Raw genomic sequence first — 27828 nt, 5'->3', positions numbered from 1 at the left:
CTGAGTTTGTTCATCCGGTGATGTGTCATTTTTCTCGAGCAAGACTGCTCTGTTCTGCCGGGGCCCGCCTCGGAGCGCTTCTCTCCATATGCGTTAACGTATTCGCTACAGCAGCGTTGCGCCTAATCGAGATCCTGAATGCTGGCGTGGCTGGTTCTGGATCCCGCAGGCTCGAAAGACGATGACGAAGACTCCGCAAAGACAATTCAGGATACTCTTGAGCGATATTCTTGAAGTCTCTCATGGGGGGGGGCGATTCAGTCGATGTCGAGTCGCGTGGAATTCGTCCTCGATTCGTCCAGCCCAACGTTCCTCGCCATTTCGGCCAAGAAATGAGTAGGCTCGACTTTGAGTTCCCCCCTTGTCTTTCTCATCGACACTCACAGATGTATCCATCGGCCAGGAGGGAGGAGAGAACGAGAAAATAACGACGACGACTAGCATCGATTCAGCAAGATGAATTTCGTTGGTGCCGAAAGCCGAAACGGTTATTGGCAGTGGAGATCATTCGGCCGCTCGGATCGCTAGCTTCTTCTCTCGTTGCTTGTCCACCTTGGACAAGTGCAGCCACAGCGGCCGAAAGAGATGAAGGTGTGGCCGTAGCTGCCGCCGCGGCAGCCATCGAGTGGGTTAGGTCATAATTGCACCAACAGCCACAGATAGCAATGGCGAGCTGTCCGTGTTTCTGACTGTCGGCCACAACTGTCATTTGCTCCAAGTTCTTCGGATGGTCGCTCTCCTGGCTTATTTTGCTTGGCCACTCGCGTCGACTCGAGGCTTGGTGAATGTTTGGTCGGTCGGTCGGACGTACGGTCGAATGGAAGGATCGACGCTCGCTTGCTTGTCCGGCCGATTTGTTGGTCGGACAGCATTTTGCAGCGGCCGCGAGCGAGCGAATGCGGTCGATCGACATATTTTATCCCGAATGAGTGTTTTATGCAGCGGGTGTCATTGCCTGAGCTGGGGGACTTCTGGGACCTCGATCGAACATTTCGCCTCGCTGTCGTTCGCCACCAGGGAGAGTTCGCACGATTTCTCGACGATAATGTCTCGACTCGAACCCAGAGAAATTCGTGTTCGGGTTTTCTGGAATCGATTCTCAGGCGGGACGATTCGAGTTTTTCCGTCGAAGAGATCTCCCTTGAGCTTAATGAGAGCGATCTGACTTCTTACCGACGGGCTTGCGGTCGACTTCACCGAGCGAGTGAGCTATGCAGATATCCCAAGTGTCCAAAGAAGAAATGAACGTACCGGCAGGCCGGGTGGTTGATTCATTGGATACTCGCGACGCGACATTCTTGTTTAAGTGGCGACCGCAATAGTTGAGAACATGTCGTCGTGTACCCCCTAATCGCAGCCGCACCCATAGTGCGCTGCTGCCGACGACATGAAGTGCATGCAACAACAGCCGCAGACTGTGAAATTTCTGATGTTGTTGCTGCTGCCGCTGCCGCCGCTCAATTTCCCTACGACACATCTATTACACCCGCCACTACCGAAAGGAAGCAGAATGGCACTGAAGCAGACGGGGTGTTCGTAAAGGCAGATGGGTCGCGTCTCTCTTCTCTTAGGAAGGCTTTCGGAAGTAGAGTCGAGGGCGAATATTTCCGTGGCCAGCAGGAGATTCTCGTCCGTCAAGTAGGGCAAGTAAAGTACTTCATCCAACGGATCCGTGACTGACTTGCTAACCGGCCAGACGGTTGTCTTTGGTAAGTGGCAATGCACGAACGGCCTGTGAGCAGGAAGACGGTGAATTCGCGCAGTTTGTCGGGACATAAAGGCTCGAGAGCAGTTTGGGAGGATTGTCGTCGTCAATCGTGGGAGGGCAACAAGACGAAACAAAACGCTCAAACCGTCCAAAGAAGAGCGGCGGAGATTTCACAAACAATTGTGAGAATCCCACCGCTCCTGTCGTACCGGGCGAATTCCGAAGAGACGCTTCTTGAGGAAATACGCCTCATCGGATCGCGGTTTCTGTCGGCTCAGAAGCAGCATCGAATTTCTGATTGTATCAAGCTCGGAACATATCGGCGGAATTTATCGCCTGCTAATGCATCACAAGAATACCTCGGAGACATGGGGCTGCCCAGCGCTCGGCTGTTATTTAGTTGGATGGAATAGAAATGAACACTGACAGACGACCACATTCTATCAGCCAGCACCGACGAATGCGGAGTCAGCACTTTGTCAGTTCCCCCATCGTTTCCCTGTTATGTATACGGGACGGGTTTTGTGTCTGACGTTTCTTAATGTGGTGTCGGTGGCGGCAGAATCACCACCTAGAATCGCCACCACCACCGCCACCGCCGCCGCCGAAGTCGAGCTTTCGAATAACATCGAGCTCGGACAACCTAATAGGTCAGTCAGAAATCACGACTCATAAAAATAATCGGAGCAATAAATTAAGCGGTGGCTTGAGTAATTTCAGCAGAGAGAAATTTCACTGCTGCCGTTCTAGTCGACTTCGAATCCGCCGACTTCAACTACAACTGAGTCGGCCGCTTTCCCTGATCGCGGTTGTCAGAATGACACTGAAGCGGGCGCGAATTATGACTTCTGGGCCCGCATCGGTGTCGTCTGCGCTGTCTAAACTGCAACAAGAACAACAGGAAGAAAAATTCAAAACTTCATCTTGTGCTGCCGATGCCACTCCATGAAATTTTCTCCCTACGGCTGCCGCTGTCCGGCTGTCCGGACGCATAAATCTTGGTTAGAAGTCCGCTCGACGTCGCCTGTTCCTCTTCGGGCGAGCGACGATCTTCGAGGCGGTTAGTCGTCGGTCGCGAACGGCGTCCAATGATGGTCGGCGACCATTTTGCCGAAATTCCATAGTGTTTGGGTTTTATCGGTGTTTTATGAAAATGTGCCTTCCCATGCTGTCATGGCGAAGACGTTCGCTCATAACAATTATCGTCGCTTCGAGAATGTAACCGAATCGCTTCTCGGCCCCCAGCACAACACTCGAAAGGAAACAGGAACTTCGCGAGCCGTGAGTTCAATCTCGGTCAGTAAATGAGTCTCTCATTAGATCTGCCAGAATATTCCGTTTCTGGATCCATTGCTCACATGTTCGAATCGATCCGGATCGAGTCTTTGTATCAGACCGAGCGAGGTTTTCGTTGGGAACGTCCCGTCGACGTACGGATCCGGCGAGAGAAATCGTTTCAAATAATTTATAATTTACTTCATGTCGTTCGCCCTTGTCGGTTCGGTGGTTTCCTTCTCCACCGATTGCGCGTTCGTCTACTCGTAGATGAGCCCTCGGTCAGTTGAAATCGAATCGGACGTGATAATCAAACGGTGACCGCTTAGCATGAATCGTTATGCGGGTATTTGACTAAGATACACTGACCGTGGCCGTAAGTGTTTCGGTCACGGCATCGCTATGAGCCTTGGCTGGGGCTTTGTTCAGCTTCAGAGTGTCTCTGTACATTCTTTCCTCTGGAGGACACAGGAAGGAATCCGGAGTACCTAGGTACCACCTGAGTCAAAGCTGTGGGATTTTCGCCGGAGCCGACCTCGCTAAGGTTTCCTACGCATGGCGATTCGGGTCCGCCGACTCCGTACGAGAGACCGAGCTATCGTGCCGCAAGGCATGCGAGGAAAAAGAAACGCGGGCGCGGCCGGGCCATCCAATATAGAGTACGTTTTGACTTTGCTCTCAATTTGTCATAATGTTAATTATGAAACAGCTTTTGCAGTAGCAGCCGGAGCAGCAGAAGCAGCGACGATCAAAAAGTGTCGCACTTGAGACCGTTACGGCGACTTAATGAATATTGTGCTCTGTTCGCTGGGCGAGACTTTACATACATGCATATTAGCGCATATTCTCTCAAACCATAACGCGCACATATGGTACCCATGGAAATGGTTCGCGCGAACGGAGCTCACATCGATGAGACTAGCGATGATCATTCCGACGGAGACGACGTCGACGACCACCTTAATGATTATGGAAAGAAGCTCGTGTACGAAAGTGGGCGAAAACAGATGAGCTGATCTTGCAAATTCCCCGATCGGATTCCATCTCGAGGATTCGCGGGAAGCGCCAATCGACGTATCGTTCCTGGGTATTGTAATAGCTCGGGGCTCCGGTGTGTATTCTCCACCTGACCGGTATCCTGTCCACTTGGCATAGATGAGGACGGCCGTTCTTTTTTTGGTCGTCGCTCGGGAGGCAAGCATGTTCGGTCACGAGTGAAATCCTTCTGCGTCGAGGATGCGACGAGGCGGCCTCACCCGTCAGGAAGGAATAAGGATTGGGAGAACATGCTCGAGAGGGCGTTATCTCGATCATATTGTCGCTACTTGGCTCGTCTAGCACCGGACATAGGATCTATCTCCGATGGTGCGACTCGACCGAGCTGCGAGGACGCTTTTTCGGTTTGTTCCGTTGTCTAATATCATCGTACTCCGTCGTCGTCGTCGTTGTTGTCAGTGTGTGCTGTAGCTCCCGCTATATTGCGATTTCCCGTAGGCGGAGGCGAGCGCTCAATATCTGATGTGACGCGGGAAAACCGAACACCGCCAGAGAGGGAGGAGAATCGCAAGCGGAGAAATAGACACCGGGACGCGGCTTCGAGGGTCACCCGCTGAGCCGCTCGATCCAAACCGAGTCTGAATATCTCCCTCTGTTTTTTCCTGTTTTCACCCTTCTCCACGATGAGTGAATCAGGCGAGAATCGAGTCGTCGCCGCCGCCGCCACCGACGACGATGGAAACGACAGTAACTCTAGCTTCCGATGACGCATTATCGCTCGAGTGAGATTCTTTTTTTTGTGCGCCTCTTCCCTCCACCACCACCGCTGACACCGATGCACCTGCACTCCCAACTGCCTCGAGAGCCTGTTCAAACCGCTCGGGCTCGCGAACGGCTTGCCGAGCAGCTTGCCATAGGGCTTGCGAAGCGTTCGATTGCGAGACAGATTAGAGCGATGCAATGCGAGCGCCGAAACTAACCGACGACGGCAGGCAGACGGGCAGGCAGACGGGCGAGCGAGCGACCGAGGGAGCTCGCGGATGAATGAAAGACTCCAAAAGAGGCGCATCTTCTGCACGCTGCCGATACCCAATTGAACGCGATTTGCGTCAGCTGTTCCTTGGAAAAATGAGCGATCCGGCAATGAAACCGAACTTGACGAAGTGGAGAAGCCCAGGGAAAGGAGAGGCTAGGGATCGAAAACTGCCATAGGAATATCTCGACGCGATGATTTGCGGAATCCGCAGAATAGCGAGAAATTTCGCGAGCTCGTCAAAGTTGAGTGCCCCCCTCACATCGGAATCAATCGCAGTGGGTTATGCCCGACTCGGATCCCATCTCTGCAAACTTGCTTCCTTCGGAATTTAGAAAAGTACGCTCCGACTAAAAGCTCCGAATCACCACTCTTAAGTGCTTCGGCAAGTGCAGGTGCCAGTGGTGGTCGAGTAACTCGTTTATAGGTTCCATATGACAGAAGAGAGCGTGAGGGTTGGCACAGGAATCGGCCAAGCGACCGACCGACCGACTTACTGACTGACTGCCGGGGTATGAATCACTTGATTGAATGAATGGCGGGGGGCGGATCGTCCGACGAGGCAGGCGAGCAAGCGGGCGAGATTTCTTTGTGGAGATCAAATGAAGCTGAAGTGCTATCGCATCCTATAGCAGGTGCATCTTGTGGTATCCTCGTAGCCTCCCCATACTCCTCCCTATCCCTCGTCGCGACCACATCGGGGAACAACTCTAGCGTACATCTTCAATGGACATTTCTCGGTTTGCTGCGTCTCTCGACTTGATAGCCAGATGGATGGGTTGCTGGCTGCCGACGGGCGCGTGAATTAAGCCACAAGCGTTAACGAAAGCCTGAGCGAGCTTCACTTTCGGTTAACGCTTGAATTTCTTCTCGGACGCTAATTATCCCTTGCCTCTGTCCGAAGTATTTTACTCTCCCGTTGTCCCGCGCGCTGCACCGATCCGTCTTGGCCGCCACATCACCGCCTTCCACTGGTCTTCTATCACCGCCTCGTTGGGTCCTGTGGCTCTGCGATTTCTGGACCCTGAGGGTTCTCTGACGCATCATACTCCGCAAGATCAGGCGGAATTTCTCGGACGACGTCATTCTTCCATTCGGATCGTGTTTCGCTCGATATGGAAACGCCTTCCGTGAGTTTCTGTCGACCGACACTCCATTGAGCTCCGAGAGGTTTGGGAACCCACGCGAATCGTTTCCGTTTCACCACAACATTATCGTGAATTTTCCGTTCGCCGCAGCGGATAAATTCCAGTGGTGTCCAGACCGAATCCGGCGAATCCGTTCCTATCGGACCGGCTCGCTCGAAGATGAATCACGCTCGAGTGGGGAGATGATTACTTAATCGCGGAACGAGAACGTGTTGATTCGAACGGCCGGATCAGTACGGACAGAGGCAACGGAAAGTAGAGGACACCGACCCATGAGGCTCCACGGGACGAGATATACCTGAACACGATGGAGGAATGAACGGGGAGTCTGCTCGTCCGAGCGTCCGTTCTTCGTCTCATAGTCCACCGAGTCAGTCGACGCGTCGTAGCGAGTCCCGGGGCGACGAGCGCTGTAATCGGTGTCATTACGATTGCCTCGGCGTGTAATTTACTCCGCAGAAAACAGAAGAGAAAAAAGCACGGAGAACGATGGTTGGAACCACCGACTTTCTGCCACAGATGTTGACGTTTATGCGGTTCATCTTCCGACTCTCGTTTAGTAAGCACCGATGTTCCCCGCGGCCACGAGCCCCACGCACCGATATCGCTCTCAGGATTCTGGCCGCGCCTTTTAGAATCACGTACGAGAAGAAGTCGTTCCGTCAAACGACTCGCCTACAGCGAAGCTTGTGGAACGGAGAAAATTCAGGTCCTGGTGAATTACCTGTACGGAAAATCGTCGGCGGATCCTTGTCGGCGCTCGGTGACGCCAATCATAACAATGGAATCCGAGTTGTAAATTTCCGTGTCATCGTGAGATATGTCAACGTCTCCTTTATTGTCCCTCCGTCTTTCGAGGAATGTCTTTCACCGAGCGAGAAGAATAAGTGAGCGGACTTATTTTCCTCTTTCCAAGCGTGCGACGGGGAAAACCAGGGAAAAGGGATTATGACGCAGATGATGGGGACCACCTTGTGTCGGGTGCGCCACAAGTTGGAGAATGCCATCGGAAGGAAGGAAGTAGGTAGGCACGCCATTCCCGCGAAAGCCCGTCAGGGTGTCGTTCGGTCGAAGGGAGCGAGGGCCCGCCAGACTGAGATCACGCCGAGGAGATGAAGACACGTGGGAAGTTGGTCGGACAAGTGGATGAAAATAGGCGTGCAGGCAAAGCCGCCGCAGCCGCACGGTGAACAAAGAGATGGGGCAGGCTTACCGAAGGAGGCAATCAGGATATCCAGGAGCTGTGGAGATGCAGCCAGTCGGTGGGTAGGTGGGTGGCTGGAGGCCGAGTGAGCGAGCGGGCCGTCCGACCGCCCGACCAACCAACCTACTCACATATACTAAAGCTCACCGAAGCAGAAAGCCAGCCTACCATTAACGTTATTGTGGGTGAACTCCTACCGCTGCCCGTCTCCATAGGAGAAGAACGACGGCGACGTCGACGGCAAGAAGAAGAAGCAGCGGCAGCAGGAAGAGGAGGCCGTCTCATTGCGCACAGAACCCTTGCAACAAGGCAGGCTCCCGACGAACGAACGAACGAAGGAGGACCATAATGGCCAAACAGGAAACGGAAGTCAATTCTTGTCCGACGACGGCGCGGCGGCTCGTGCACCAGTCCGGGCACCAGAGGCGATGTCGGTAGCGCGTCCGACGGTCTCCATGGAGAGCAGAGATCCAAGCGGAGTGTGTAGTCGCCTACGAACCAGCAACGAAGGGAGCGACCGACCGACCGACCGACCGACCGACCGACCAGCAAGACAGCCAGCCCGAACGGCGGGCATCCAACCAACGACCATCTAGTCAGGAGATGATGATCTTCTTGGAAGGAGCAGGAACAGGAGAAGCAAGAGGCCTAACCGGATAGCTCGCTGGCCCATTCATCAGGCCCTTATCTAATGGTATCTCACAATGCCTTATTTCCTCTCGAGTCATCTCAAGCGACCGACCGAACAGCCAACCGCCCGACCAAGAGACCAAGCGACCTACCAACCATCGGGTCGAGGAGGCAAGTCGATCGTCGTGGCCGCCGCCGCCACTTATCCTGTTCTCCTCTCTCGTTCTCGATAGAACAACCGACAGTGTCCTACTGTATCCTGGACTTTTATCTCTGGGTTTTTTCTCGTGTTGACCATCGGTCTGCCGCCATGTTTTCCGTCTTCAGGCGTTTCCTTTCCATCCTCCTGTCGGGGACATTGTGTGACGCCTGGACGCGTCATAAGCGAAACACGTCAACGGCGCCGACAACGACTGGCGATGGGACTTGACGTTTGATTAAGTGAGAGCGGGGATGCGATTTTGTCGCGAGTCCTCCGACTCCATCGCTCCTCGCGATTCTCACTCTCGTCGATCTTTTCCCATTTGACCTCTGCTCTGCTTCCGTCATTCCGCCGATTTTCTTTCCCTTCGTCCGCTACCGGTCCCCTTGAGCTCCAGCGATGGGAGATGTCGTCGACATACGCCGGGGGACATATCGAGACGCTAGACGAACCACCCGGAAGGGTACCGCGGCGATCCATGATCATTGCGGATTTTTCCGAAAATACCACAAGTCAGTGACAATGATTGGCGATTCTGCCTGCTTCTATCAGAGGAGTGATGGGTCTCTCAACATGGTTTTCGGAAGCCCTGACGCACCAGTTGGTATCGTTCCTCTGGGAGGAACCGCGGCCCTACTCCGTTGTTCGTTCTAGGCAATGGAATTAGCTCTCGCGAGATATAACGATTGCGTTCCTTTGTGCGGGAGGTTGTTGCCGTCGACGCAGATTTCTCTGCTTTTTTGCTGTCTTCTCCCACCGAGCCGCGCTCAGGTTGCTCCACTGACGAACATCGTTGGACTTGGAGATGAGTGGGAGACCGAGCCACTTTCTCCATTGTCAAAGCACCGAAAGGCTCTTCTTGGTTTTTTTCGACTTCTCCATTCTTCTCTACAAAGCTCCGCTGCCACTGAATGAGATTTTATTCCTCGAGGGCCATCAAAGAGACCCGCAAGCCTGCGTCTACTCTCGCAACTTTGTGGCAAGTTGTCTTCGGCCTGTCCAATGGACTGGAGCGGGGTGGCATGGGGTTGGGCTTCATGAATCGAAGAGGGCCGAATGGAAAGAGAACATCCACTGGCATCAACAACAAGACCGAATGGGCTTCGCGAAACGATTCCAAGATCTAATGACGAGCTGCCATCACTACCAACCACGCCGACCGCTGGATTCCACTGGATCCCGGGAGAGCAGGAGAGGGGCCGAATATATTCGTCCCGAGCAGCAGAAAAGGCACAAAACGATAGGGCCGGACCATTCCCTGGTGGGAACAAATCTGAGGAGGGACGATGAGATTCGCTTCCACCTGAGATTCCATTCGTCGCTGATGTAGAGCTATTCCGCTCGATAAAAGCTGGAGCTAGTAGATACGTCAGTCCCGAAACGTTAAAATTGGAATTTCGGAACAATGTCGAGAAAGCACGCCGCACCCCCCTCTAGGTCGAGCGCGGATTTGTTGAGCGAGTCGGCGTCTGTGAGTTGTCATTCCCACAAGAAATCCAGCCAGCAGTGCAGGCAAACAAGCAAGGAATGAACCAAGGAACGAAGGGGTGATGAACTTTGGTTCTCGAGTTTCTGAGCAAACAATTTGAGCGACGGCAGCGTCGGCTTCCTTCACCCTAGGGACGAAGTAAACGCTTCTCCTTAGAATGCTTCCCAGCTCTGACTCCTGTCGTTGTCGTCGGTGTGGCGGTGATTGTCCACAACTTCATGTCCCCCCGTCGTTTGCTATGCTCTCCAGGTCCGAGCAGACGGCCGCCGACCGCCACTCCGCTGTAACTACTCCTAGTCAGAGAATGAGGGGGGAAAGGGGAACGGAAGGGAGCGCGAGAAGGAGTCTAACTTTGTCCCGTGTAGACTTTCTCTAGGAGCATTCAAATTATGTCGGATACATTGCACGCTACTCGAGCACTGCCAGCATCATCACTATTCAACGACTCGCGATTTCTCTCCGAAAAAAAAACCTCACGCTCCAAGTGCACTTCAGGCTTTTAGATCTCGATTCCCTGAGGAACGTGGTGTAGACGATTTGAGAGTGACAATTTCACTCCTAAAAAACCCAGGTCCGGGCTCGCGAATGCAAGAATAAGCTCAGGGAGGGCGCCGAAAAAATTACCGTGGGAGACAGATTTTTCATCAGAAGCAAACCCGCTCGCTTGCTTGCCCGAACAATTTGGACAAGCTTTGCATTCGGCGGCCAATTTTGATAATTTCACTCTCGGTCACATTCGACCGAAGTTAGAGCGGTAGTGGACACGGTGGCCAAGACTATCAACTTGTCCCGGGAGCTGTGAGAAAGTAGAAAATCTTTTCCATAGAAAGCTCCGAGCAAAACCGAATGCCTCGCGAGATTCGGTGTCATCATGGGCCGTCCGTCCGACCAATAAACCGATGAAGCGTCGCTGGCGTCGCAATGCCACGGTAGCGCACCGGAGGTGAATCATGTTTGTTGAAGCCGTTGAGGTTGACAGCAACAGCATCGATGATCGCGTCCGGCCTAAGACGAGCAGAAGTGGTAATTTTCCGAACGCCTTTCGCCCTGAAGCGTTTCTACCGCCACCGGATTCCGCCACCGAAATTTTTCGGTCGGGTGACACGTTTGCGTCTACTTGAAAACTTCCATATCTCCTTGCTAGCGTCAGTTAACGTTTTTGACGGCAATTCCGGCGCTCTTATGCACAACGATCACCGCAGCGTGTTCGTCGTATGATGCTGAACATGCGCCGCATCGTCAGGACGACGAAGATGATGATCATCACCGCGGTTCCAGGTGATGATATGCTCAACGTTTAATGACAGTTCTGTGCTTGGGTCGAAAGTTCCGGCGCACGAAAACACCACGCTCGTTCTTCGGATGTATCACAATGCGACACCTCGCCGAGGCATTTGGATGCGCGAGCTTCGAGCACTCCGATACGCTCCCAGCGTTACTAGCAGACCAAAACCATGAGTGACGTAATTAACGCTTCGCACCTTACGGTCGACGACGACGACGACGGCTGCGACAATGGACGGTCGGCAGCTATGCTCGGTGGGTCGTCGTGTAGAGTTCTCGTACGGCACAGCTATTCCAACAGTTGGTCGGCGGCGGTCCATGTTCGCCCTGCAGTAATCAGGCAGATGCTATCGAGACAGGGTATCAAGGAACAATGTCCTACGAGCAAAACACCTGAAAGCGGTCGTTTTTTTCCGCGCTGTATTTGTCTCCGTCGGGTCGCCCTTCCGTGTTCCGACGACATGCTCGGAGTTGGGTCTCGGATCCGCCAGATAAACATCGTGAGCTAGCCAGTCAGCGACCGTTCAAGATCGGATGGATAATAAGGACCCTTGACCGGTAGACAAACGCTCGCGGAGGTAAATGCAGTAACCCAAGAACGGGTGGGGCATGCCGAAACCAGTGGCGGTGAGCTGTTATCATACTTGTCAGTGCGGTGCATTATTGTTATCGATTGCTGATCGCGTTGTCGTCGGCGTAGACGATGCGAAATTATGGCTCGCCCTGCGTCAAATCCGCATAGGGAGCACCCACTTGGAGAGAAGTAACCAGAGAAGCTACTTCGGCTTCTGATTTCCACTCCCAGTGTTGAGGCCTGCGGGAGTGGCCTTCCTGTCGGTCTTACCTCGATCAGTCGGTCGGCCGGGCGGCTGGCCGGCCGGCTTCTCGTCCATCCAGCTACTTGATGCTAGACAAATAAGACTGAAGCGGCCAACACCGACTGTCGATCCAGAGCAGCAACAACAACGACGACGACGATGATCGACGTAAGATCTGTTCAATACTGGCGGGCCGCGACCATGAAATCGATGGGAAGGAAACGTACGGACCGCTGCCATCGAGCAACGGGCGAAGCAGAGGGAAGACAGCAGCAGGTACGCAGGCAGACGATTTTCTGGTTGGCGTCCGAAGCGGTCGTCTTTCACTGCAGTCATATTTCACTGACGGCTCCCGAATTCCTCGCTAAGAGATCAGGCTCTCATTCAGGGGTAGAGATGTTATAGCTGTCGGTTACGGTCGACGTTGACGGACGAAAAACGCAGAAGGAGTCATACGAGCAAAAATTTTAACTACCCTTAAATAGAAGTATATATTAGCGATTAGGCGAGCAAGCGAACGAACGACCGAGCGGACGAGCGAGCAACCAACGACCGATAGCGCGACCAGGCGAGCACTCCTGAGAGGCACCCATAAGTCACAAGTAATTCGGTAACATGACGCCGCCACCGTCGCACCGTAGATGGCCGCTCATTCGCGGCTCATTCACGTCGAATGACAGTCTTCGTCGCGGTCGTCGCCATCAGATCATGATGATTATCATTCTGTCGATCGGTTTTTTTAAGCGTTGCCAACAATCGGCGACGCCTACTTATACCCTGGGAAGCCGCGAGTTCTTATTATGAAATCCCTCGGTTTTCCGAATTCGGAGCCCAGCTCACCTGTTCCCCCGGGAGCGGGATGTTCGGCATGATCGGAGAAACCTCATGTGAACGCTCTCAAAGTTTTTTCCCGGATCCTGACTCCGGTTGTGATTTGTGATTCCGTCTCTAAAACGTGTTTTATATATTCCAGGTAAAAGTTTCACTCTGACAATAACGATCGGAACGAGTCCCCCGCAAATTGCCATGTACCAGAAGGCCATCAAGGTTACCGTCGACGGACCCCGCGAGCCACGACGTGAGTTTCCGTAGTTTCTATTCCCCATGCACGGGAGCTCGACGAGGGGGTGACTCCCATTCGTTGAGTTTCACATTGTCTGATAGACTTCGGATCTGAATGATCGATCGCCGCACGAATGCCTGAACCGACGATAATTTCTGTTGACGTATAGCGATTGCGAGTAGACGATTTATATTCCCCATAAGTTTCTTGTATACCGTGATTCGGTCTCGCAATGCCTACCATGAGGTACGACATCGCTCCGGCGAAGAGATCGAAATGCGTTCGAAGAGTAGAGATCGTCGCCAAGGACCGACCGACGGTAGCGCAAAAAAGAGAGACTTAGGATATCGACCCATGAATGGACTCCAAATCCGCCCACCCACAAAAATGCAGAAACGGTATTGATCAAAAGCTCTCGGTAAAGTTCTAAGGTGGGACAACGAGTTGCGCATAACAGTCCTCAAATACATAGTGTAAGAATCACGATAATGATGGATATGCGCGCCTGTTGTTGAATTCGGCCCATCTGTCCAATAGTTGACGACGCGGAGACGGATATACGTCGCGTCGTCCCGAGCAGCCGACGAATTTTCCCCCGAGCGGGTGAGCGTCGAGCATTTCACCCTCGACTCGTCGATGGCGTTTGTCACCGAGAAACTACTGTCGCCATGAGGGATCTTATCGTGGTCCTAGTCAAAACAGAGATAAATGAACACACGGTCGGATACTCGTACGTATATGTACGAATAAACGCGGATAAGTACGACGAAAACGAGCGTCGTCGGATGAATACCCGCTCAGTCGAATGCCATTTGACAGCGTGCGTGTAGAAAACTCTCCCATTGCGTGCCTTAAACGGTTGACTTAGGCAACCTTCAGAAACACGGCTCACATACACACTTAGTGTACATATCTTCTATCCGTCTCGGAGCGGTGGCAGCAGCAGGTCTGAGGAAAAACAGACAGTCAGCCAGTCATTCGGTGTATTTGCACAGATTATCGCCTTGAAGGATCTTGGTGTTTCGCGGGAGACTGTCGCCGCTTATGTTCATCGTCGACATGATCCGTACGTTTACACAGGTATAAATGGCTTTTGAGTTAGCCACTATCTCCAGAATCAATGAGGGTGCTCCGCTTGCTTCTGCTACTGCTGCTGCCGTTCGTCTTTGGCCCAGACCTCGGACGCAGCATCCGTCACCCATACCTGACCAGTGGTTTTCTTGCTTGTCTCATCTGATCTCTCTTTCCCCGCTAAATGTTCCCCTAATCGACGCTTATCTGCTCGAATGTTCTTCTGGGCGATTCGTCTCACCCCCAGTCCGGATCATGGGTATGGTTTTGAGTCGCCGTGGATCGGGAACAATTTCCGCAAGCTAAAACATCCGCGCATCACGTGCGGTACCATCCATGTCGCTGACACGGGAGATCTTCCCTACACCTTATGAACGACCGGCTTCGCCACATCGGCAATGTAAAGACGATCCTTGCTTCGCTTATCTATCAAGATGTTGTCAGTTTTCTCCCGAGGTCGATTCGCTGGATGTCGATACCACATGTGGCCAGACAATCTCTTCGCGGCAACTTCGTCCCATCTTCATCTGTTGTGTTCTCCCACCGCTGTCCCGGATCTCTTGGAAACAGGAGTTCAAGCCGCTGTCGGCTCCGTCCACCCGGAGCTTGCTCGAGGAATAATATCGTACTCCGTTGAGAGCGTCATTCCCCTCGAGACAGTTTTTCATTTTGAAAGATCCTCTCTCGGTTCAAGTGCTGACCAACAATACCGACGACGAATGTTCGTACAGACGGAAGGCGGAAGATTGTGCTAAGTGTTCCTAAAGGATTCTCGTCGCTCGGTCGTGGTCGTCAGCGATGCCTTCCTCGAAGCCGTCGCGCCGTCGTCCTTCTCGCTCTGCTCGTAGCTGAGGCAAAAATCAATGTGGTGGGTTTGGTGGAAAAGTTAACAAAGATAAATAGGGCAATTTAAGCCAGCCCGCTATCGAGGTCGTCGTGCCGTCGTCGTTCAAAGAATCGGAGAGCGTTGAGGGCGGCGGCTCTGAAGAGCGAGGTTATGGATTTATTGGGCGCCCGCCACCGCTACCATCGTGGCCACCATCACCATTTTCAACTCACCACTCAGTCAGCCAGCACGCCAGCCTACCCGCCTGCCGGCTTCTGACGTGGGCGGTTGCGTATCAGGATACGACGCTGATTCCGTTCCTCCTCATTTCCTTCTCCACGCCACAGGCGCCCCTCATGAGGTGGAAGACCCTTGTTCGGATGAGAAAATTTGGAATTAGATTCCTCTTCGAGGAGTCTTCGCCGCTGTGCTCGATCATGTCTGAGTTTCACGTATTCTCCTCCGATCAGCGCGGGATTTTTTGTTCTCTCCGAGTTCACATGTTTCCCCCGTATTGCGATCGGTCGAGTGGGAGGGAAGAGGGGGGGAGGGAGACGGAGGATGGAATAAGAGGAGGGGGAGAGTGACGAAGCTTATGATTCGTTGAACAAAGTGTGATTTTTAATCCTTTCAACGACCCGAATACGGGGTGGCGCGTTACTCTCTCCGGCACCCGGCTCCGCCGTTGTCTGGTTTTCGAGCCGATATATCGATCGATCGGCGGTCTCTCCCTCTGACCAGCGATCTTCGGCATTCAAAATGAGATCGCTTCCGATATTTCCACTTTGGAGACTCTACGAAGCTCGGCTCTCCGCAACCGGTTAGTTAGCCAAGCAAACCAGCCAGCCCGCCCGCCTGCCTGCTTTCATGCTTGATTGCCATATGGAGTCGGTCTCTCGTCGGCCGGCCGCTCGCCTAGGTGAGACAGGGGTTCGATCAAACTTCTCAGCCAAGGCGCGCCGGAACCTTGGGCGGCAAGCGAAGGCTGGAGCAAACGTTCCGCGAAGCCTAGCCCATTGAGAACAGGTTCATCTCACGAAACGGACCTCATCGACGAGTCGGTTGTAGTTCTTGCTGTTGTCCGCCCCATTTCACGGAATGCACCTGTCTCACTTGTGAGTGAACCGGATTGCATTGAGCGTTCGTGTCCGATCGAAACGCCTAATCCAACCGCAATAATTGACTCGCCCGGCTCCGTGGCAGCCTGCGGAGAGTCTAGTGATTCGTGCTTTGTTCATGATTCTCACTTCTCACCCATTACGTTGATGATCCATTCGTCTCTGGATCGGTGTTCGGTCTTTCGGCCGAGGAGCATTCGGCTTTCGGGGTGTTCAGAGTTTTGCTCCGAGTGATCGTGTACCTAGAGCTCCCGGAGTCGGAAGGAGCGAGTCTCTACGTCTTATCGTCTGTTGCTGAAGGAAAGATGATTAATACATGAACAGATCCTCGCTGCCCCTTCGCCGAGCTGGCCACGGCCACCGATGGGAATGAAATGGGAAAGATAGCGAGAGAAAACTAAATCAACGTCTCTGGCGAAGACAAATCTATCTATTGGGATCGCGCGAATAATATCCGCACCTCAGCGACCTATCAATAAGCCGACCTGCGCTGAAACCCCGACTCGGCAAGGCTTGGGCTACAGTTCGTCAAATTAATGGAGCCTGCTAAGCGGTCATCAATTCAGCTCTTAGGGGACATCTACATCTTTTGTACTTTTCGATCCAGCTCATTGGATCGGAGCCCGGCGAGTCGACGTTTTAAAAGGACACGAGTTCGTCCCTATCGTGATAGCGGGAATAAATCGCGGAGTTTCCCGAAGAGAGCCAATCATTTTGAAATCCTCACGGAAGAATTATTCTAATAATTTTCCCATTTGAATTCGCAGGCCAACAACAACAACTTCGCGCCTTCGCTTCGGCGTTCGGCGCGAGACCACCGCCCTTCTTAGATCCCCTGCGCGAGTGGGATGCGTTGCGTCGCAAAAACCCCGACTGGGGCCTCGAATTGCAACGGCGTCACCACTCGACGAATTCTTCCAATACTACGCCCAGTTCAGGTAAATATCTCGCAGCAAGCTCTCTGGTTTCGTGCTCGTTATCGTGGGAGCGCGCGGAACTCGGGCTCCTTTCCTGTCGACGTATGTTCGGAAGGGTTGCGGTGCGAATTCCTTCTTCCCGGTCCAGACGGGCTCCTTGACGGAGAGGAGACGAAAAACAAGACGCAGCTGCCGCTATTGACAGGCAGGCTTGCCGGCCGGCGGAGAAAAGCAAACATGGACTTCTGCGTTTTTTTGAGGTTAACCTCGTTGTTCCCCGGTTGAGTGGGAAAAGGAAGAAGCACCGCGGATGGCCTCCGGACGGAGCGACGTACGATCCCTGTTTGCAGCTCGGTCGCTTTCTTGGTCGGTTGGCTGGTTGCTTGGTTGGTTGAACGGTTGGCGAAAGGAAACCGAGCCGCGTCGACGGAGCATGCCGCTCCTCGAGCAGACCGACAGACTCAAATCCTGCCGGGACTGAACATTTTTTACCACCGCAAACTTCAGCCACATCGAAAAGTGTTGCCAAACTCCTCAGAGGATTCCGACGTCGTTTGCTGCCACGTCGGCGGCGGTTGCTGTTGATGCCATCGACCGACCAGCTAGCCGGCGAAAGAAGCCAAATGTTGTCTTTTTCGTTCCAAACTTATCCCGTCGCCTTCCTCGGTGAGCTCGAGAAAGAGAGGTCGCGGGAGTGATAGTGTATGTGTGGAGTGAATTGAAACAAATCGTCAAGAACCTCTGGTCAGTTGAGGCTCAGTTAGAAATGTCTCGGAAATGGAGAAAAATCACCACCGGTCTGAAAACCGCCTGCAGCTTACCCACAAGCGTCTCCGTTCTTCCTCAGTCTACCCCTCGCTTCTGCTGCTGCTTCTCCGCTCCATTCGAAAATGGACTCCGAACCTAAACGCCTAACATTAACGTATGCGAACGGGTCCACCATCGAGTGGGCTGTCGGCTCTGCGAGAATCTCGGAAACATTCCTGACGGTTTCGGAAAGGGCAGTCTCTGGAGATAATCGATCTCTCGAAGCAAATTCTCACAAGGTCCTTCGTCCGAATGTATTCCTTCTGCCTCAAATCTTCATTTTATTCATGTGAGCCTGCTCTCAGCTCGCTAGCCCGTAATGTGTTGGATCCCCTGGCCCCCTTCTCCGCGAAACCCGTAGACCTCTCTCGGAAATTCCTCGAAAGAGAATCGGAGGCGAGAACCATTCGCGGAGTTTTTTCCCCATCTCGGAGGCTCCGCTCCTTTATTTGATCCTTGTCTTCGTTCGAATGCGTCGAGATTTTTCTTTGGAGCGATATTCTACAAATGCAGCGACACCTTCGCTTTCGTTTCCTATTCCGCTCGTCCTCTTGGATCAAAGCGGAACAAATAAGAGATTCTCAGAAATGTTCCATTTTGAATGAATCGTCCAGGGATCAATTCTTCAATTCCGAAAAGGCTTCTCGTCGTCATAGGGTTGCATTCGCTGCTGCTGCCGCAGCTGCACTAGTTGTCGGGGCTGCTGCTACTGCTATACGTCCCTTGGAGGATATATGCTTACGAGCGACGAGCGGAGCCTTTTGTCACAATTGCATGCAAACACACCCTTTTGTTTACAAATAATGACGATTCCATGTTCCGCTCGGAGTTGAGCGACGCGCCAGGTGATTTGAGTGCAAAATCATGTTCGGCCTCAAGCCTTCCCGCGCCATGCCCACCATAGACCAACCGACCGATAGACCTGAGACATACCTTGCCTACAGACAGCCGGCTGCCGAGAGATACCGCGGCATCCGTTTTGCTTTCAGATATGCGTTGTTGGAACGCATACATATACATATATCCACACGAACAAATACACGCATCCATCTCAGCTCCGTATGGAACTCAGGAAGAAGCTCTATCGAGATTCTCCCAGAGGATATGAATATCTATGGCAGGATTCCGACTCGAGATTCATAAATTATAGAGTCCTGCTTATGCAGAACGATCTATGGATACCTGGAGAGCCTCGAATCCCGAGGTCCCGAAGAAGGATGACATAGACGCAAGCTGACCATCTTCGATTAAGTATCTCGTTCTTGATTCCGGCAGACGGAGCACCTCTCGGACCGGTGGGAGACCATTGGCCCTCGGGCTACGCAGGAGGAGGCGGCGGAGGAGGTGGAGGGGCCGGACAAGTCGCTTTCGGTCCTTTTGGACTGGGTGGCCCTCCTCAGCAACCGATATCGCCGTCAGACTTCTCGAACGAGTCCAGGGACAACAACAGCAATACCGTCACTACCCAAGACAACCCCTCGAGACCAACCTCGCCCGGTAAGCATACCTTCCCGCGTGGACCAAATCGTTTTGGAATATTTCCGCGAATAGATTCAATGATCGTGTCCCGCGGCCAGTATTCACAGCAACATCTAATCAGTGTTGCTAACTTGTTGACGGACCGAGCGCGTAAGCGAAGGAACGAGATTCATTGTTACCACTTGAACGCATTGTCATTGGAGCGAAGTTACCCTTTCGAGCTATTCCGCGCGCCGCCGCTCAGTAGCCCGTCACTGCCACCGCCGCCGTCGTCTTCTCCCTCACTCGCTCGCGCACGCTCCCTGCCTCGGTTCGTCGGCGAGACGGAGGGTACAGGGAACGTGCGGATGTTGAGTACGCGGTCGCTGTCTGGCTGATATTGTAAATTCCGAACCGCTCCGCTAATCAGCTCGATCTCATTAAGCAAGCGAGTGTGTTGCCTTCAAAGTCGTTCGGGCGACGTTCTCGCCACTCTTGTTGTCTCGCCATTCCGAGATCATGATCGACTCAGCCCCCGTTGCTTGTTGTTTCAAAGTGCTGGACCGAGGTGGAGGGTCCATGAATATGTAGTATTCAAGATGTGGTAAGACGGGGCGACGAGTCACGCAATCGGCATGCTCATCGCTCGGAAAGGTCACCCGAATCCCCCTCATACGGTAGATTCCAGGATTTCTTCACAAATAGAAGCGGTCGCGAAGGCGGTGTGGCCGTGTTGACCTCCAGGCTGCCCAAGTCTTGTTTCGACTGCGGGATCGAGCCGGCGACCGAAAGGCTCGCTCGACCGAGCGACTGACTGACTGGCCGGCTGGCTGACTGGTTCGGTCGCCCCTGAAAGGAAAATAGGGGAAGCATTCAGAGCTCTCCGGCTGGCCCTGCATAAGGCCACACTCATTTCCGCTTCGTCTTTAATTGAACCGGAAGGCACGTTCCTTCCTATCCCGTTCTCTTAGTTCTCTCCCCCCCCCTCGCTCTTCCAATGGCCCTGGGGTTCTCTGCGAGTTCCCATTGGGTTCTCTCTCTCTATGTCTGGGCGAGCTTTTCCCCTCTATATCCAAGTCTCTCTCAATCTGAGCGAGCAGAAGTCCGCTCAACGGCAAGTTCCCCCGGCTCGGTTCCTTAGTTGTGGCGTTCCCCTCGTTTCAACCAGCCGGCCTCAGTCACTCAGCCACTTCCGTTCTGCTTTTCGGACTCAAGCCAAAAGTCATGACGGCCGCCAATACGAAGTTGCTTTGAGAGTTCGCTCCATGGGCTCCTTCCTATCAATGCCCGCCCCGTTCATCGGCGTAGCGACCTTCCTCCCGAGCGCGTTCTGAAAAATTCGGCAAATTATCTGATGGAGGTCGATGATGGGGGTCCGTTCAAAAAGTCCACTATTCATTGAGACGCTGACGATTTTGGCCCAGATCCGTGATTCCCGCATTCCTCAAACTCTGACTCGTCGCCCCCCGGGATAGTTGAAGAATCGGCAATCATCATCATTGTGGATGACGTCCGATGTGACGTACCGTATACCTCCGGCACGGCAGTTGCTATTCAATTGTTGCCGTGTCGAACTCCATTCCTCGGATGGAGGGGAGTATTATGACGACGAGCAGGGAAGCGAGAGGGAACATACGAGCAGAGATCGAACCACTAGTTCACGAGATGGCCAGCGGGCTCATTGGATGTTGTCGGGCTGAGCCGACCGACGACGACGATCCAAGTCGAGGCAAGCCAACTTCATCGGGCTGCGCTCTCTCTTCCTGGGTGACTCAAACTGTTTATGAGCTTGCCTTATCTAGCCTGGCGGCTGCTACAATAGGCTACAGAGCGGCGACCGGCGGTGGCGGGATCTCGCTCGCTCGTACCTCTCGGCGAGCAGCAACAGAGAATCCCGTGAAGCCTCTGACATCAGGCTTCTTTGGGCTTTCCATGAGATGTTGTACGCTCCCCCACGTACCCCGCCCACCCGCTTGGTCATTCGTCCGTCTGCCTGCCGGCATTGATCCATAGACCTTATCCCCGCTTCACAACAGTTGCCAGCACTCGAGTAGCCCTCGAGAACTCCGGCGCCGAAGCAGTTGTTCCATTCAAAGAGATGAACAGATCAATACGGTTTTTTTCTCTCTCCCGTCTTTATCTCCTCATCCATATTCTGACTGATCTACAGCCGAGATCGAACAGGAATTCTTGATTCGGAGAGCAGTGAAAGCATGAACCTCTCTGAAATTACGTACAATCGCTTATCTCTCTCGTTCAGGAAGCGCTTAGCTTCGGTCGTCTCAGTAATAATATCCTCTGATTCCAGGCTCGACAGCCGAGCGCACGTCGCCTGCGACGTCGCCGACGGGCGTCAAGAGCGTGTTGCCTCCCCCGGCTTCGGATACCCCCCTCAACCTTCTTCGCTACAACTGTAGTGCAGCTGCGGTCGCAGTGGCGGCGGCAGCTGCTCAGGATCTCTGTCTGTCTGAAAGGCTCACTGAACTCCGTCAAGGCCTTGCAGGTCTCAGTCAAAACTCCATACAGGTACGTCGGAAATCTTGCAAATATACTAACGAAATGTCGTGCCGGCGTAGTATAGTCGAGCGGTCAGCCAGAAACGCCGGTCCGAATGCTGCAGTCGGCTGATTCCCGAGGACACCGAGGGAGGTTCCCATGGTTTCCGCTTCCTTCAAGCCAATCACGGAGCGGATCCCACAGGCCGTGCCTGGTCGAAGTTCGCTTATCGACCTCATCGTCACATGCTCCCAGAGCCTATCGCGTATCAGCCGGCCCTGAAAGATGAAGCCGATATCGCGACCGATTTTGTCCATTTGAAGAAAATCGGTCAGAGCCGCAGGAAATTCAGGAGGGATTCCTCAGGAGCGAAGGATCCCCATCCTGGATAAGCGTTTCTCAGGAGACCTCGTCATCTTCCAGTCAGCGAGTTTTTAAACAACAACTTATGCGTCGGTGATGTTTGTGGCGGCAGACTTCGATAACACTAAGCTTGAATGATTTGGAGAATGCCATCTGGTATCGGCGGGGCGGCAGGGGAGCATTAGAGACCTCCGAGAGGAGATTCCCGCTGCCAAGCTGAGCAAAACAGCGATTTTGCGAGTTATCTGAAGAGCAGCCACATCCAGCTCGCTCGCCTCCTCGCTGCGGCGTGGCTTTGGTTGACTCGCTCGATTCGGTCTGTGAGTGTTGGTAATTAAAACTGGATTAGAGCAGCTCATGCTTTCGCTGGTCGCAGCAGCAGAAGAAGGAGAGGAAGGCAAAAAAACTAGGAGCACGACCGACGAATGCAAGCTCTTCTATTTTCTGTTTTCGCTCCCTGACGCGCACTCTTTTCCTTTTTCTCCTGCCAGTCTGTCCGCTTGCCCCGAAACGGTGTCGAAGTTGCGACGAGCTTACTCGAAAGTTTTGCAAACTCGGAAGCGTTAATGATTTTGCTCGCGTGCCTCTGCGCAGTGGTTGCTCCTATTTGATTCGAGAGCTGCAGGCTCGGCACCGCGGCTTGCTCTCGCACCTTGGATGATTCGTTTCGAGCTGTTAAAGCGGCTTTTTCATCTGGGAGCTGTAGTAAGCCGTATAGCGCACCCGCGTGCAGATGTCAAAATTATTCTCCGCTCTGGAGCTTCATGCCGGGAATCCCTTTGCGCGAGTCGGTGTCCAACCAATCGACGCTGGAAGCGTACTTCCCAGCTCAGCGGCTCCGAACATCAGCACGTGGAAACGGGGAACCGAGCGCTCAAGTGCATCGAGCTGCTTGTCGAGCGTATTGTTTGTTTCCGAGTAGTGGTCCTACTCGGTCGGCTTAGCTCATGTGCTGGTAGATATGGCTGTTAATCCCGTTTCGGTCAACGCGAGCAGCTCCGCAGAAAGCTCTCCGACGGAACGTTCGCTCCGTATGAATTCAATTAGGCAGTGGCTTCGAGCTGACGTATATTGACTCATGCTCATTCGGACGGTGTGGGCCACCACTCGTCGTTCGCTCGAAGCCACAGACCACGACTTCCACCGCAACTCGTTTGCCCACAGAGGCTGATAGCGCCATCTGACGGCTTTGCACCGAATTCCCTCCGAGTCCCTGCGAGGAAAACCGTTGGCGGCCGACCCATCGACCGCCCGCAAACCACGCGGCTGGAACCGCCGACCACCGGGGCCTGCGTGAGGGGCCGCCAACCACCACGCGCGCACATGGGCGCTCCACTCGGGGCCAGCTAAATACCGGTCGATGGGTGAAGGGACTTGCCACAAGACGGGCTCATCACTTAGCGCTCTCGCTTCCGTCCAATCTCTCAGGGAACCGTTGTTATCGCCATAATAATAATAATAATGATGGTGGTCCCGATTGAGATGCGCCGATCGTGACCGAATGTAAATAAGAAGTCAAACAAATCAGTGCGAGGGTGCTCTCGACTAGGGAATTTGCAGTCAGCCTGTCAGCTAGCCATGCTCACTCAGCAGGGCCTCGGGGTGTGTTTGATGGGCGCGCGCGCGAGCGAGCATGCGTGTGTAGCTCACGTGGAGATGTCCCTCGACGCAGCGGGAAGCATTTTCCCAACCTCGAGGGGGACTGCAATCCCTTGCTGAAAGACGAGATCTCTAATCATCCAGACCCCATCGGTCGGTGCACTCCTCTTATTCCTCTCTCACTCATGCTTCTCGCTTGCACTCGCTCTGGGCCGTTCAAATGCTCCTTGCAGAACTACTGCGTTTCTCCCCTTCACGTATGACGGGCGTGGCATCAGGGGTGTTCTGGATCGAGATGCGGTCTTCCGATTGTGCTCCCTTTCCTCCCCGGCTCCCTGACAAAATCATGCTGAGCTTGACGCATGCAAATGATCACTCAGTCTTCGTGCTTGTTGGAGCAACAGAAGCTCGTTGTCGGTGTCGTTGCGTGGCGAATCTCGCCGCCAACAGAATCGTTGATGGAGTGGTTTACATGATTCGCTCCTTCAGCGCCTCAAGGAGACTTCGTTAGTATGACGGTTCTACGGCCGAGCGCGTGGACGTCGTTCTGCAGAAGATGGAATGTCCAACGTAACGAGAACTGAAGTTTAGGCGATCTTCGAGCGGAACAGTGGATTTATCTCGAGCAAGAATGATTGCGGTTTCGCGAGTAAATTCCTCACAGGGTCCGGAAGTCGGTATTGCATGAGATGACGTACGCAACGCGGCTTATCCGATGCTTACGATTACTTTCAGAGCAACCCGGTGACAACGCAAGCTGCAGCAATGAGTACTCTGTTATCGCAGAATCCTTATGCAGCGGCGTATGCGAATTTTCTGCAGAGTCAATACCATCAACAGAACGGGACATCTGGTCTCTACCCGGCTCACCCGGCGCTGCTATATCCCGGTAAGCTTCTGATTTCGCCCTTGCTGTTGCTCTCCCTCCTCTATCTACCAACAGACTCGGGTACTTGTTGTCTGCGGCCCAGGCGTTCCCGACCAACGTCTCCCGCCGAGGAGATGATGTTCCTATCGACGCCTCCGCCAAGATAAGAAAGCCGGCTGATCCATGAGCAACGAACTCAATTTCGCTTCTCGCACCACAGGTCTCTACGGTGCCGCACTGGCTCCTCACGGTTCGACGGCGTTCCACATACCGGGCTTGAATGCCACCGGTCTGAACGTGAAGACTCGATCGAGGTCGTCGTCCCCTCAGCGGCCAGCGAGTGGACATCCGTCAAGTCCGGTGCCGAGCTCAAGAAGTTCAGGATCGCCGAGGGGGCGGTCCTCGCCGCCGGTGTCGGTTGATGATACATCCGATTGCGAACAGAGAAACCGAGAGAATAGTTCCCCTCCGAGTTCTCCAGGAACCTCGAACAACACACACAGCAGATGCAAGAAGAGGAGTTCGGGCGAAGATAGCGATTCAGATTCGCAGGAAGACGTCAAGAAGAAAAAGGACGACGAGAAGACATTGTGGAGGCCATATTGAAAGCGTTCCTGCCGTGTTTCTTTCTACCCTCTCTCCCTTCCTCGCTCCATGAGGAAAAACAACACGGGAGAAAAACGTGGTCCCGACGAATTTGATTACCCATTTTCCGTGGGATCCACCAACTCAGAGTTTGTCTGTTGACCGAAAATCGAAACTTTCGGCGAAACTGACGGCGGTATACGCAACTCTGAGATTCCGGATGATATCCGCAAAGAGAAAGAAGGAACATGTGTCGGGTTACGAAAATCGAGAATACCTCGCACTGAAGTCTTCGTCAGCACTTCTGCTTCGAACAGCAATTCTCATGAAGGTGGGTTGAGCTTCTCGTTTTCTCGTACGTATTCCCAGGTGCGGGAGGAATCGTTTCGCCATTGAGATCCTCCGGCTTACGGATACCCATATCCGATGATGAGCTCTCCTGTGTTTGAAATAGAATTTCGGGAATTCGTTTCCGGCAAGTCGATGCTCAAATTGTTTGGAATCATTCGAGTTTGATGGACTTGGGCTTCGTCCCGACTGTTGCAAGAAAGTTAATGTGCAGCCGGTCCTTCGGCGGGTCGGACCGGCAGCTTTCAAAGCAAAGACCTGTTGGCGCAGCTTTTAATGGGCTCATAGAAGAATCATGATGCCGCTGTCTCCTAATGCTAATAATCAATTTATGAACGAGGTGTACATAGATAAAAGTCTACTCAGACGAAACCATCTGCCGTCGGTTCTTCAAACCCGACGTCGGCAGCTGATTCCACTGATTCGGTAGCGAATTGTTTTAGCCGAATGCTAATTGAATATGAGCGCCATTGAGCAAGGTAACGCATTCTGTATGAAGGTGCAGCGAACCTGCGCCGTTGCCGTCGAAGCAGGGACAGGGCATTTCGCCCGCTTTCCCCGGGAATTCCTTTATTCTTCCTGAGAGTTTCTCTGAGAATTTCGTGCTTCGATTCCTGCGGCTGCTGAGACTGCCGATGGTGGTGGCGCGGCGGCAGCGCGCGGCGGCTGCCTCTTTCAAGATGTCATATTTCGTGGCCATTCTGTACATGTGAGCCTCGGCTCCCTATCGCTTTCTCCTTCTGGGAGCAAGAGGGTGTTTAACCCCAATAAACGAAATCTCTTTCGCCAAGCCACCCAAGCTCCCCGCTCCACTGAAGCGTGGCTCCCATACAAATACCATATCATATGAAGCATATCTCCCTTCCTCTCTTCTTGCGTTCCCGACGACCAGCGACTCGCTACCCCTCGGTCCCCCGATCGCTCTGCCAGGGTGGGTGGGTGACTGGCGGGCTGGCTCACTCACTCACTGGCTGGCTGGTCCCTCTTCACTGGCGCTTCGACTACGAGTGATCGTTAAAGCGATATGTTTGTGCAGGCAGAGGTTACCGACAGCTATCGAATGCGGGCGCACGAGCACAAATCGCATTGAAAGCACGAGCAGAAGGCTGAGCGAATGCGTGTCGGTGCGAATTGCAAACCGTACTTGCACAGTCCGAATCACCGCCATTTTCGGTATTGACGTCCCTACCACCAGCCAGCTGCTACTGCGGACTCCCAACAGAACCGCATCGGTCGAATGCTAAGCCGAGCCCCTCACCTCGGTCGGTAGTTATAGCAGTAGCTCAATCGAAAGCCTCGCATGTACTGATTCCGCCGAAGCAGCAGGTTCGCCCTGATATGAGGGTAAGGTGGCAGTGCTAAGTGTCCGATCAAACATTACTTATGTTTGTTTGCTCGATCGTTGTTGGCGTTCTCATGGCCCGTCTGTTTGCTGCTGCTGCTACTGCCGCTCGAGTGTCGAATCGAAATTGGAGGGAACGATGTGAAACATGGTCGGTAAACAAAGGGAGGCCAGAGGTTACCGTCTGTGATGCGTTATTTGGATTCCTCCGTCGGCTCACACCCGAGAGGGGGCTTTCCGAAATAAATATAAATTCAGTGAAGCCGGAAGATGACCTCGAAAGACTCGATCGATTCTCAGCGGAGCGGCTTGCGCTCGGTGCCGTCGCTGGCGAGAGATCGCTTGTTGCGCTTTACAGGGATCCGAGTCTTGACTTTTTACGTCATTCGTTCCGCAGGCTTTTGCGAGAGTCGCGTAGACAATGACTTAGCTTCGAAACTCCCACTCGTATTCTACTCTGAGCCTACATGTATCGAGCGTTCGGATCCCGCTTTTCTCGAAAAGAGGTCGGATCGAAAAAGTCGCCCTATTCCACGCTTGTCCCCTCGCGATTCATCGGTCGAGATCAACTTTTAAATCCATTTCATACTGCTCTCTGTGTGCCTAATGTCAGTTGAGCTTTAGTGGACTCCGCCGATCTCGTCGTTGTCGCAGCCGCGTAGACCCGCTCAAGGTGGGGTGATTTTTTTTTCTTCAGGCTCGAGGGGAAATTCGAGGTCTTGTGGCGACAAGGGGAGGCTCTATGGATGGGGGTTGTTAATAAATATACGAGCGTCAATTGGAATCATTACGAATGCATTAGAAAACCAGCGAACTCTGGAGCCCACCATGCCTTGTTTAATGAGGCCTCGCTTCGCCGCCATACCCTAGGAAGCGATCTGCGTCACTCCGTCTGTCGCTCATTCGCTCGCGCTCTCGTTCGCCTGCCCGTCGGTTTGTCTGCAAATGTCGAAATCGAGATTCAGTGGTCATATTTCGTCGAAGAAGACAAAAAGAAGGGTCGTCGTCGTCTTCTTCTCGAAAATATCGCCTGCCATCAATCGAGAAGAGGCGTAAAGAGAAGGCGGCTCGCGGGTCACCCTTCTCCTCTCCGCTGGGTGTGAAACTGTCTGGCACTAACCTCCAATTTGAGCCGTGTTGTCAACTCACAGGAAGAGATTCACGGGTGAGAGATGTCACG

General features: G+C 53.3%; 1 pseudogene; it reads left to right on the top strand.

Moving 5' to 3' along the window:
* Positions 1-24979, top strand: part of LOC114827977 (uncharacterized) — a 62727-nt pseudogene extending 37748 nt beyond the window's left edge.
* The last annotated feature ends 2849 nt before the right edge of the window (positions 24980-27828 follow it).

This window comes from Galendromus occidentalis, unplaced genomic scaffold, assembly GCF_000255335.2.
Source record: "Galendromus occidentalis unplaced genomic scaffold, Mocc_1.1 scf7180000077212, whole genome shotgun sequence".
NCBI lineage: Eukaryota > Metazoa > Arthropoda > Arachnida > Mesostigmata > Phytoseiidae > Galendromus > Galendromus occidentalis.
This window is presented reverse-complemented; position numbering and strand designations above follow the sequence as displayed.